The sequence below is a fragment of the Octopus bimaculoides genome, chromosome 6, assembly GCF_046866305.1.
Source record: "Octopus bimaculoides isolate indiv1 chromosome 6, ASM4686630v1, whole genome shotgun sequence".
In the NCBI taxonomy this organism is placed as follows: Eukaryota; Metazoa; Mollusca; class Cephalopoda; order Octopoda; family Octopodidae; genus Octopus; species Octopus bimaculoides.
The window spans coordinates 64,208,505-64,222,656 of NC_142933.1; positions in this window are offsets into that span (position 1 = coordinate 64,208,505).

Genomic DNA, 14,152 nt, shown 5'->3' on the forward strand with positions numbered 1-14,152 from the left:
AATCAGCTAAAAATACAGCAATCTACAATACAAAGAGTAAACAAAACCAAACTTCAATGCAATAATAGTTTTATGCAGCGAGTTGCTACATTTTCAACTTACTAAAAACCAACACTGAACATGTGCTGCAAACAGAACAGAACTTCGCACAGCTGCACTGCAGGCAAATAACAGCAATTGAGACAATCAAAATCACGTGATCAAAACTAAAATCACAACAGTTTTAACATCATCTCCTTTGAAATGGTCACCTTACGCAGCAATACACCAGTCCCAGTGTTCCTGCCACTTTTGGAATCCAGTCTGGAAGTCATTTTCTGTAAGCAAGTTGTAGACCTTTTGCTATTGGATCTTGATCTCGACAATGGCATTAAAACAGCAACCTTTGAGCTGCATTTTCATCTTGGGGAAGAAATGGAAGTTTGCAGGTGCTAAATCTTGTGAATAGGGTGGATGCAGAAGTGGTGCCATGTTTTTGGCAAGCAGCTTACAAGTGAGGAGAGCTCAGTGATAGTGTCAATTGTTGTCATGAAGAAACCAATTCTTTATGTTCCACATATCTGGTCACTTTCGCTAAATGTTCTCCCTTAAACGTTTCAAAACATTACAACAGAACTCTCAATTGATGGTCTGGCCCTGGGGGATGAATTCTCAATGCACAATGCCACATTTCCAGAGATGATACTCTTGGCAGGTCTTCCAGGGATGTTCTTCTGCTTTCAAAGCACCTGTGGCACTCAAAACACTGTGTGTGACCCATTGCTTTATAACCGAAGGATGCTCAATGTCTCTGTAGCAGACTTCCCAAGTTTAAAGCAAAATTTCACACTGGCTCTTTGTTCCAGCTTCTTGACTACGACAAAATTGCAAACTACAGCATACACAGATCACAAAAATACAAATTTCACAACTTGCAAAGTAATCACAGTGATGTCACTCAGCACACTCCTTCATAAAGGTCACTGCTAGCTCTCACTGCGCACACAACCGTGTGCTGCCATCAGTTGGCATGCTGCAGAACTAGTCTGGGAACTTTTCGATACCACCTCATATACCCTACAAGCCTATTGTATTCAGAGGAAAAATGAGAGAGAGAAAAAATCATTAAAAAAGTTTCCTCACATTTCTACTTTAATATGAAATGTTATTCAAGACTATCATGACTAGCTGAAGATTCTCATCATCATCATCATCATCGTTTAACGTCCGCTTTCCATGCTAGCATGGGTTGGACGATTTGACTGAGGACTGGTGAAACCGGATGGCAACACCAGGCTCCAGTCTGATTTGGCAGAGTTTCTACAGCTGGATGCCCTTCCTAACGCCAACCACTCAGAGAGTGTAGTGGGTGCTTTTACGTGTCACCTGCACGAAAATGGTTGGTTTAATGTTTACTAAATATAATATCTATCAACATAATAATCATTGCTGTCTACTTATTTCTGGGTCATCACTATATTCATAGAGAAGGTTATCTTTTGTGTTATCTATGGTATTACTGATTCCACATTTTTGGATACCTTGTTTTACTTTTTCTCTGACAGCTACCCACAATGACTTCACTTACTGACAACTGGATGATAGTAAATTACTGAAGTAATCCTGCTGGTGTTACTAAATTCTCAGCAGTCACCCACTTATTCCACTCATCTCACGCAAAACATTTTTCTCACATGCCTCTTCATGAAACAGTAGCAGCAAAATAAATATTCAGTAAACTCATCTGCTTGTATATTTGTCTTTTCTGTCAACCTTCTTGCACTGTACATTATCATAATTATTGAAACTGTACACTTCATATTCATTTCATTGATGGTGTATCAATTAACCTTATGGCTAGTTGTGGGAACTTTTGCTACTTTGTAATTATGTCTATTTATTTCATTCACTTTTTCTTAAAAACCAGCTGTTTCTTTTATTCATGAATTACTTTTAGTTTATGGTGGTCCATACTATTTAGTTGCCACATTATTTAGTGTTTTCTATAACTTGTTCCTTGTAACTGATTGTTAATTAGCACTATGTAGTGTTGTACAGAAATATCATCAGCTGGAAAAAAACAACCCAATGTTGATCAGATGGTGTCTACTTTGGTGATACTTCTTCCAGCCTACAAGATGCTTATGAGGCATCATTATTGTAGATTCAAAGTAAATCAAACCAAGTAGATGACATTCTGTTACTCATATGTGTAAAAGCTTCTAAACTTATTAGTTATCATCAATATACTACAGAACTAATAATCACTGTACTGGAATCATAGTCATCTATATAGATATACAAAACATTTGGATTGTAATTATAGGCATGTGTGCATGCGTGTGTGTGTGTGATACAAAAAATTAAGTGCTAAATATATCCTTATCTTAGTAGTGCGTAAGGGTCTAATGTTACTAGTTTTGTTTATATTTAGATCTTTGCTGGCTGAGCAGATTTATGATCAAAAGTATTCCATTTTGATTGGCCCATTCTTTAAGGTGGAAGTATGATTTAGCTCCTATTTTGAGCAAGCCAAACATCCATGAAGATAAAATAAGCACAAGACAGAAATACGTACTGAGGTCAATATGATTGCCTAAAATCCTCGAAGGTGACAGTTCCCACATGGCTACAGTTTCATGACTGAAACTAATAAAAGAATAAATTATTTGTGTTAGCAGTCTTGTTTGGCTGATTTTACTTATCAGTGAGTTGAAACGAATAATGGATTACATTTGAAGATTTTTAATGTTATAATGTCATGGGTCATTGACATCACATGAACCATGAATGATGCCTAGGTTTTCTTTAAGACAGAAGTTGCAGTACTTTTGGTATCCTATCCAGAATTAGACATGTATTTTATTCTTCACCTCCAAATATATTTAACCCTTTAGCATTTAAACTGGCCATATCTGGCCCAAATATTCCACCCATTTTATGTTCAAACTAGCAAGAGCTGACCTTTCACACCTAATCTAAGATCTCATTTTAAAAATAAATAATCACATTATTGAAATCTTAATGAGTAATCTAAATGCTAAAAGATTAAAGAGTGCCATGCTTTCCTTTTTTTATAATTAGTCTATTAGAATGATACAAGAAATTTTTGGAAGGATGTTCTGAGTCCAATGCAACAAGTTCAGATGTTTTCTGTGATGACAGATGTTACATTTCACACCATTCTTTAGCAATTGCAAACTAGATCTTGAGGTTTGAAGTTAGTTTGCAATAATTTTGCATAGTGAATCATGATAATATTAGATATTATTAGCATTTAGCTCTAACATACAGATTGTTTTTGTTGAGTAGCAACTGGAACTTGTGAAATGTGCCTTGATAAAGGAAGAATAGTTTTTATTTTCATAGAATCATGGTGTACTGTACTATATATTCTCTTTCCAGTAGTGTTAGAACAGTCATTTGTTATTACTAATGAATACTTAATCTTTTCCATTCTCCAGGGTGTCCACAAAGTCTGGGTACACAGGGATTAACACATACTTTAAGAAATTATTATTTCTTATATTTAATTGTTAATGTTATGATTTTACTTACTCCATGTATCCAGACCTTGTGGACACCCTGTTGTATCTGTATGTTAGTGTGTCATCATAGTACTTCTACAACACTGGTTAAAGTGACTATGTCTAAGGATATAGGACTTATTCTTTCATTGATGTAAGATACTCATAGTTAGGTATATACCTTGTCCAGAACAAGTGGAGGTTAGTAACAAGAAGAGTATCCAACTGTAGAATATTAGCCGTAACAAATTCTGACCCATGATGATAGTGGTGATGATATAGTGAATGGGATGTTATTTGATTTTCTGGAGGGTCTGTCTCATGTTAGATAATGTTAAATGAAAAAAGACTACCAATTTAAAATTCAGTTGAAACTTTTGCACCAGGTATATTAAATATTGACAAGGTTTGCTTTACTGGGTATTTACTTCTCATATTATACATTAATATTCTAAAGACTTTTGAAGCTTAAACATTTTAGAAATTTTACTTTTGGGTTTCCAAGTTATTATTCAGTATAATTAAACAAATTTGTTTTGAAAATTAAAATACTCATCATCATCATCATTTAACGTCTGCTTTCCATGTTGGTATGGATTGGACAGTTTGACTGAAAACTGGTAAGCTGGGGAGCTTCACCAGGTTCCAATCTGATTTGGCAAAATTTCTACAGCTGGATGCTCTTCCTAATGCCAACCACTTCAAGAGTGTAGTGGGTGCTTTTTACGTGCCACTGGCATTGGCCACAACTATGATCTCACTTGGCTTCACAGGTCTACACAAGCACAGTATATTGCCAAAGGTCTCAGTCACCTGTCACTGCCTCTGTGAGGCCCAACTCTTGAACGTTGCTTTTTACATGCCACTGGCATGGGTGCCAGTCAGATGTTACTGACATTAGCCACGACTCTCAAGCACAGCATATCACACAACGTTTGAAGGGTGCTTTTTATATGCCAGTTACGTGACACTGGTATCAACTATGACTACAATCTCATTCGGTTTGACGGGTCTTCTCAAGCATGGCATATCACCAAAGGTCTTGGTCACTTGTCATTGCTTTCGTATAACCCAACATTTGAAGATCATGCTTCAACATCTTGTCCCATGTCTTTCCTGGGTGCTGAAGCATGATCTTCAAATGTTGATATATATTATTTAGTCCTTTTCCAGTTATGTGTTTACATTTATGCTAGTTCAATGATAGTAAATTAAAAGAGGTAAGGTTTTAAAATTTGTGTAATTAATACATTGTACATTTTAAATGTTGATTTTATTTATGTGTTTCACGAATCAGTTATGTTTGCAAAGATGAAAAACATTTACAGTAAATGATTGCATGTATGTATGTGTGTGTATATACACACACACACATATATATATATATATATATATATATATATATATATATATATATATATATATACCCGAGTAAGCACATAAATGTGAAACAAGGTGGAAAAAAATAGTACTCGAATACTGGAGGTAGAGTAATATGCTCTGTTATTAAAGCTGCAACATCACAAAAAACTGCTACTCAGAGTTTCACTTTCCTGTTCATCAAGCAGTTATGATCAAGAATGGATCACAACTGCTTGATGAACAGAATCATAAAACTCTGAGTAGCAATATTTTGTGATATTTTTGCAGCTTTAATAATAAAGTATATATATATGTACATTAGAGAAATATAAACACATTGATTGATATGTCCAGCTATACAATATGATCAATATGCCCACCTGCAGCTTGTATTAAGTGCTCAACACGCTTTGGTAGATTAGCAACAGCAGCTGAAAAGTCTTCTATAGTGAAATTATTACATGCTTCTATGATTTTGCATTTCATTTCAAACAGAGTTGTTGGACAGTTATTATGAAAAATTTTAGATCTTAGACACCCCCAAAACCAATAGTCTACTGGTATTATGTCAGGGGATCGTGGTGGCCATTCATTAGAACAGCCAGGAGAAATCACGCGTTCCGCAGTGAAAGTGTTAATGAGAAAATCTTTTACGGCTGGTGCAAAATGTGCTGGTGCATCATCTTGCATGAAAATTGTCTGAGAAAGTTTACCTTTTCTAACAAGTTGAGGTCGCACATGCTGTTGCAACATAGCCAGATAATTATCAGCATTGATGTGTTCATTTTCGTCAAAGATGAATGGTTCCAGCGCAAATTCAGATGTGAATCCCATCCACAGAGTTAGTCTGGGACCATTCAAAGACAGTTCTAAATCATTTTCTGTTTTGTGTCGACTCCAGATTCTGCAGTTATGGCGAATAATTCTCCCATCAAGATAAAAGTGGGCTTCATCACTCCAAAGAATGCGTGAGATCAAATGGACATTTTCCTGAAGCCAATTGGCAAAGACAAGGCGTTTGGGTTTGTCCCACTCATTGAGCTCTTCTACCAGTGACATTTTATAAGGATACAACTCGGGATCATTTCTCAGTAAACGGTAAACTGATGATTTTGGAATTCCAGTAGCTGCAGCAATAGCACGTATGGATGTTGTTTGCAGATATGTTTTTGCATCTTCAATCAAGCTTCTCCGTTCATCCGCCAATGATTTGCGACCAGATTTTGGCTTATCCATGAGAGTGTAAGTTTCTTCAAAACGTTTAACAAGTTTAGTAACAGTCGTTGGATCACAAGGGTCATGCTTTAATCCCTTTTCTTTTTTGTATAAACGAAGGGCAGCAACAGGAGAATTCCTTGATGCATAATAACAACGCAAAATGTCCCGCCTGGTTTCAAGATTCATTCTGAAAAACCTGAAACAGATTAATGGATATCGTTTATGTTGCAATAAATTTATTATTTCAAAGTAATATATGCTTTAATTACTAATTAATAGTTGAATATCAATTACAGTTTAATGCTTAAATGTTGTTTTGCTTATAAGCAGTAATGAACTGGATCTGGTTGATAAATGTTTTATTTTGATAAGTTGTTGACATTTTATTAGATGCTGAACAGAGATCCATTGGGGAAGTTATAATGTTAATCATGCCACATAATCAATTGACTCTGCTTACCTGCACTTATTCAGCCAGTAATTCAACTAACTATATAAGGTTTTGAAGAGAAAACTAATCACTAGTTTGCTGCTTAAAATTTACTTTTTTAATATTACAATCAGAAGAAAGGCTGTGTGAGCTGGTAGAATAGTTAGCATGCTAAGCAAAATGCTTAGTGGTATTTCATCTGTCTTTATGTTCTGGGTTAAAATTCTTCCAAGGTTGACTTTGCCTTTCATCCTTTCAGAGTTGATAAAATAAGTACATTGGCACAATGTAATTGACTTAACCCCTCCCCCAAACTTATATCTAGAAAGCGGTGGCAAGCTGGAAAAAATGATTAGTATAATTTCGTTTGTCTTTACATTCTGAGTTCAAATTCCACCAAAGTTGACTTTGTCTTTCATCCTTTTGTGGTCGATAAAATAAGTACCATTTAAGTATGGGGGTTGATGTAATTGACTCACCCACTACACTGAAATTACTGGCCTTGTATCAAAATTTGAAAACAATATCATATTTTGAAGATTGGTACAACTCATTAGCTGTGATGAGAGTGAGGAAATGCACATGGGTGTTCATATGTATATATGGAATTATCATCATCGTTTAACGTCCGCTTTCCATGCTAGCATGGGTTGGACGATTTGACTGAGGATTGGTGAAACCAGATGGCTACACCAGGCTCCAATCTGATTTGGCAGAGTTTCTACAGCTGGATGCCCTTCCTAATGCCAACCACTCAGAGAGTGTAGTGTGTGCTTTTACTTGCCACCCGCACGAAGGCCAGTCAGGCGGTACTGGCAACGGCCACGCTCAAAATGGTGTATTTTATGTGCCACCTGCACAACAGCCAGTCCAGGGGCACAGGCAATGATCTCGCTCGAAAGTCCTTACACATGCCATGGGCACAAGTGCCAGAAAGGCGACGCTGGGCACAGGTGCCATCATGATTTCGCTTTGTTTATATAAATCCCTATCATTCCACCTTCTTGCTCTGTAACTGTCCTTCTCTTCTCTACAATACAGTGCAGTTCCACCAGAGTCCGGTTACTGCTGGTATATCAAATATAGTAATATTTACTGTTGATGATGACCAAGGACATCATGCAGGAGAAGATGGGTCATGGTGCATCTGTGGCTGATCAGGCTGGTGCATGCTTGGAAGGTTCTGCTGCAGATGGGCACTGGTGGTTTGCTGTTGAAATAGTTCATACCATTATGCTGCATTCCATGACTTCACTGTACTCTGGCTTGGGTGGTTACGTGTTATTTATTCAACCCAAAGTTGGAACCCTGGCAAGTAGTACTACTCTGGGTCAGGGTAGACCTAGGAACAATAGTGGTTAAGGTGGTTCTACATTCCTCAAAACACCGAAACTCCTGAGCCAGGGTCCCATTACTGGATGCAGTTTGAATTCATATCCTGAGGCTTTTTGTATTAGCCTTGAGCAATATTTATTTATTGCTGATATTGGAAATATTTTTTTTTTTTTTGTATAGCTCCTGTAGTTAGAATTTGGGTAGCTTAACAAGTTGCGAAAATTTTAGAAGTGCAGTGAACAGATTGTAAACATTCTGGCAATACATTATTGCTAAAAGTCCACTCTCTGTACAGGTTTAGAGTGTTCTCCAGTCAACAGCTTACATTTTATATGCTAATAAAAGCAAACATTATTACTTCAATTTATTTCATAAATCTTACTGTCACACATATGTAGAAAATGTAAAGCACTAATATTAAAATTAAAAAAAAAAGATTTCTTTCTAATCTAAGTTTATATATCCATACCTTTATCTATTGAGATGTGTGCATGTATCTTGTTGTATGTATTTATCTTTATGTCCATGTGGTTTGCTTGTATGTACATATCTGTGTGATGTCTATGCACCAATGTTTGTGTTGTGTGTATATGTATCTGTTCGTGCAATGTGTCCTTTATCAATATCTGTGTGGTGAGCATGTAGCTATGTGTGTGTGCATGTGTTTAAATTAACATCCTTGTGTAGAACTCGACAGAGGAAATTGTTTAAAAAGCCAATTTTTTCCTACCAGCTTTTCTGACGAGCACCGTGATTGGGTTTTCCCCTAACACTCATGGGCGAAACCATTAGCAAAAATGGATCTATAATATTGTATTGTAGAAATATTAATATATATTTATTCATTTATTTAAAAGACCAATCACAATTCTGGATGTAATCCTTTTTATTTCCTTTATTTTCCTAGCACTCTTATTCTTTCCTTCTTTATTTACATAGGCATATATTTTTCTTTCCCCCACCCTTTCTTCTGGGGTTAATAAAAATAGAATTACCAATCAAGTACTGGAGCCGATTCAATCGACTGCTAGTCTGTGCCAACATGGTACAGTGAAGCCTAACCGTGGTGCTCTGACAGTAGATGAAGTATACACAACCTACTCTATAATACTACTAAAGCATTCGGAGAAATAATAATCCAAGATTTGTGGAGTCCGATTCATCTCAGTGGCTGTCCCTCTAATTCTGGCACGAACAACCGTTTTCGAGAAGCAAGCTACATAAGACGTGGTTCACGCTGCTAAAACATTCAAGGTAATTTTTCGTTGGGTGTGCCATTCAGTAAGTCCCGCGGGCCGCCCGCAGGCTGTCCAAGACTGATCTAATCGGATGCTTCATTTCCGTTCATATTTCTTTTTTTATAATAGTTTCTCTGTAAACACCCCTCAGACAGCTGTACTTTGTTTATGTACGATATTTACAAGCTTCAAAATAATATATTATAATCTCATTCCTCCTTGAGGATGATTTATAAGAATATTAAATTGATCTTACTACCTATTTAATAGATCTTTGAGTGAAAAGCAATGATGAGCGCGGCAGGATTTGAACTCAGAACGTAAAAAAAAGAACTTGACTAAATACCGAAGATATTTTCGCTGACGTTCTAACGATTCTGCCAATCAAAGGACTGGTGGTTTAATTTAAACAGTTTATTATATATTTAATATGTATTTGTTTTATTAACACTTAAACTAGAACTATAACCCTACTATAACAGAACGAAGTTTTCCGAACCAGTAAGAGTCTTTGCTTGTTAGAAATAGCAGTCAACTGTCCTCTTCCCTACAGTCTCAAATAAGAAAATGATAGAGTAAATACTCTAAATTACAACAAAAGAAATAGGATAGTCACACTCAGTGAAATGAGTTCAAGTGGGGTTACGTGGAGATAGACAACTAATATATTTTTTATGTAGTGCTTGTTTGCATTAACGATGAAAGCAAGTGCTTTCATCGAATTCCACTATTTTGAACGTGACATCTCATGATTCAAACCCACTGTATCAGTCGAAGTCTTTTACTCCCGCAGTTTTAATATAATTAACTCCGAAAAATCATATCTATTTTAACAGCCTCTCAAAACGGCGCTTCACTGAAAGAAAATAAATGCATTTTGCGGTTATATTTTTGGTACTTAAAGTTTTGGTAACAGATCCTTAAATCATATTATATTCATAACTGGAAATTAAAAGTTTATATCCGCAAGTTAGCGTAAATGTAAATATCTATTCACTCATAACCGTACGTAACGATATCTGCATACGGAATAGATTTAAATCAAAACACGAAATTAATGTAACAAACGTGTGGAATATATCCGTGAGAGTGTATTTATAGATTTTTGAAAATTAAAACTAACTTACTTTACAGGACAAGAAAAATCTAAGGTGCCACAAACTGGTTTTATGGATGGAGATAAAGTAAACAGGCACGTGGTTCGCTCAATATATACACACGTTTATAAATATATATATATATATATATATATGCCGTGGCACTATTATATGAAAACGAGATTTCGTTAAATATATTCTTATAATCATAATTTTTTTTTTATCTTGGGTAAAAAATGTAAGTCGATTTATGTAAAATATTGTCTACAGATGTGTCTATATATACATACATATATATTAATGTAACCGTGTATCCAAATATATTTAAAACGTTAGCGGAATAAAAAGAAAATATAGGCAACTTTATTATTTCTATTAACAGAAATGCACAAATCGTAATAGATTTTGTAATTAACATTCTTCAAAGAAAGTAATTTGGTACAATTTTTTTCTGCTTCGATAACACAAACTGAAAAATTTTTCATGTTCGTGCCCTCCGAAGAGTTTCCTTAAAATTCTTTTTCAGAACTTCACGGACTCTTAATTGCTCAGTTGTAATATCTGTTTTGTTATCTTCGTTTACTTTCACGGTTTCTTATTGTTTCTGGGTTCATACTTCGCAGTTACATTAATTTTTTCTCCTTTTTTGATTCTATGTAAAATAATATTTCCATGCTCTAATCACCAGGTTATGTATCTAGGAAAATAAAGATAAATTTACTAATTGGTTTCGTTACAAAGGTGGTTGTGCTTTTAGTAAAACTTAGACCGTTCTTGAACACTTCCAGTGTAAAAATAAATTTTAAATTCTAAGAAAAATTAAGGGCATGACTGATCTTGATTATTGAGATCGTCTTAAAGCATTGAATTTTTTTCTCCAACGCTACATCATTTGCACAATACCTAAACGACCTTAGAATTAAATTCAGAATTCATCAAAGGCTGGGGCCACATGCCAGACACAATTCAGGCTCTCAACACATAAATTCACTGTAATAAAGTTTCTTTTCAACAGGCTTTGCGCCATTTAACATTATCCCAAGACAAATTCAAAGAAGGTTCCCATCACCTTCAAACGAAACCTGGATAAATTTCTTGAAAGCATACCAGATAAACCATCTATTTCTGGATACATCTTAATTTTCATAGGCCATATCACAAAACTTGACTAAAAAATAATTTAACATCCTATCAGGTGGTGCTTTTAGGACATTGCTGAGGCCAAAGCATGAGTGCAGCTGACTTGTAGAGGGAATAAACCTGCATATAATCTTTTCACAAAAGCCTCATCAACCAAGTCCTGGTATTTAGCATTTCTCAGTTGGTGAGAAATGCCAAGCCTGACCTAACCCAGTGCCTTGGGCATATGACCACTTCAGTGTTCTTAATCAAAGGTGGTTTGGGAAATATTAACCATAAGTCTTCCTTTCAGATCTACTTGTATTTTCCCAGTCAGAAGCTCGAGGCAAAATAGACAGCTGCTTTTGCTTTAGGGACCTTCTTTCCTTAGAAATCCAATACCTACTGGTATTAATTCTTGGTAGGTCCACCCACCTGGCAGTTTCTGCAAGGACCTTACTGTACCTCTTCCTGCATTGGCCTTCAGTAAAAATATGGCAGAATGGTTCTGTGGCAAGTCAACCACTGTGCACAGGAGTGAGTTTTCCAAATGAGTACTTGTGGTTTCCCACCAGGAAGGTATTTGCTCAAATGTCTGATCCTATTGTATCTGGCAAATTAAGCCTGATTGCTTTTACCTTGGACTTTCTCCACTATAAGCCCTCTTGGTGGAGCTGCCAAGTCCTAGGCTCTCATGCATGCTTCAACTTTCTGAAACCCTCCATGGTCTTGTTGGAATGCATTACCTTTCCCCCCACTCTCCTTACCTTAATGTCTTTCAGCTCTTCCACCACTGATGGAATTGCTAGAGCTTGGAATTATTGCCATATAGGTTCACTGAGCTTTTAAAGTTGAGGGACGACTTATCTTCTGATAAATGTACTGCACAATCTTGGAGACTATAGACAATCACTCAGCTTATTACAAATAGCAGCTTAAGAGTTTTGAATCAAACCAAAGTAATGATGTATTTTCCTGAAACAAAACGGCCAAGGTATTGAAAGCTGCCAGAAGAAGCTAAATTTTGTTACCTGTCAGATCTAGAGCAGTGCTCCACAACCAGTATGCTATGAGACGATGCTAGGTAAGCTGCAGTGTAACCTGAATATTATTCCTTCCCCATACCTTTAGTTCAGGTGTGCCACCGAATTTTGAAAAGAATGTAAGTTTGCGGAGCACTGCTCTAGAGGAAGCAGCAGCAATTTCTTTCAGACAGGAAAAACATGCTTTTTTAATCAAATTGTTTTTGAACTAATCATTCATTATTTCACAGCTTTGAGCTTTCAATGATGTGATTGTTTATTACAATCTGATCGGAAGCTATTAATCCAAGAAATAAAATGGAGTCAAGGTAAACAGTTTTTATAGGCTTGTATATTATAGATGATTAAATACTTCCACTGAATTTCTGAGGTTAGAGTCCAGTGATGGATGACATAAGAATAATTCCATAATGGATCTGGTTTGATGGAAACTGTACTAGATTGCTGAAGAGATTCAAGGTTTCAGGTAGTACTGTTGTATACACTTGTCTTCATTACTTTTAAAATGTGAGCACATAGGCAAACTATTTGAAGGTAGTGCAATGTATTATCAGGGCTAGTGGCCACAAGTTTGAAGCAATCAGAAGTACTTTTTTTAAAATTTATAAATGCCTGTGGATAACAGCAAGAGTAATAATGTTTTAAATATTAATACAAATTAAAAGTACAACTACAAAATCTGATGTAAGAACTATTACATATACTGCCTCATAGTTTGGTAAGGCTCAACATTTTGCTTAACCATCATTAACAATAGTCACTAGTCCATAATTCAATGTCAAAATATATTGAGGCAAGTGAGTTACAAAGCAGAAAACTCATTAGTATTGCAGTGGACTTCACTAGTGCTGATGCCACAACACACTAAAGTACTAACAGTAAGTTGCTGGCATTTGAAAGGACATGCAGCAGTAAAACCTATGCCAAGATAAAACACACAAGCATATGTGAATCTGCACAGGAGTAAACAACCACTAAAACCACAAAAGCTACCTGACTAGTGCCAGTATAAAATGCATATATGACAGGAGTGCACTTCTGGTCAAAAACAAATTCTATTTGGAGAGAGCAAAATCTGCAATTATGGGAGAAATTAACACGAATAAGAATTGAATTCCAGATATTAATGAGATATAGCTCCACACATGGCACTGCAAGTATTTGTTCAGGGATGGAGTAAACTCAGCTGGATATAAGATAATTTGTATGAGCTAATAAGGCCAATCCCAAAATGGATGAATAATCTCTGGCAGATACAAACCCATGACTTAACATTTCAAGTTCAACCTACTAATTATTCCATTAATTTACCAACACTGAATAATCCAAGGATCACAAGGTGCAAATATAAGATCCATATGTCACACCACACTGCTTCAGAGCTATACTGTGTATTCTACCAACTAATAATTTATATATTATAGTATGTTACTATATCACCAGGCAGCGATTGAACTAACCATTTATTTTTCCAAATAAATTCAAAATTTTACGTACACAAACAGGACCTGCAAACAGAAGTTGATTTATCCAAGTATGAAGAACAGCAAAAATAAGCTTTATATTCTCAATTATTCCAACGATTAATGTGCAGCGAAATGAAAAAATATTTCTTGATTAAGCATTAACAATGTCCCCAATGAATCCACACTTTGCAGCACAAAAGCAACTCAACAAAATGAAATTACGTGTAAATTTCAGATAGACTGCATCCAGATCATCGTTCCAACCCCAACAACTACTAGAAACAAAACATTAATGATCATATATATATATATATATATATAAAAAAGTAAAACAAGAA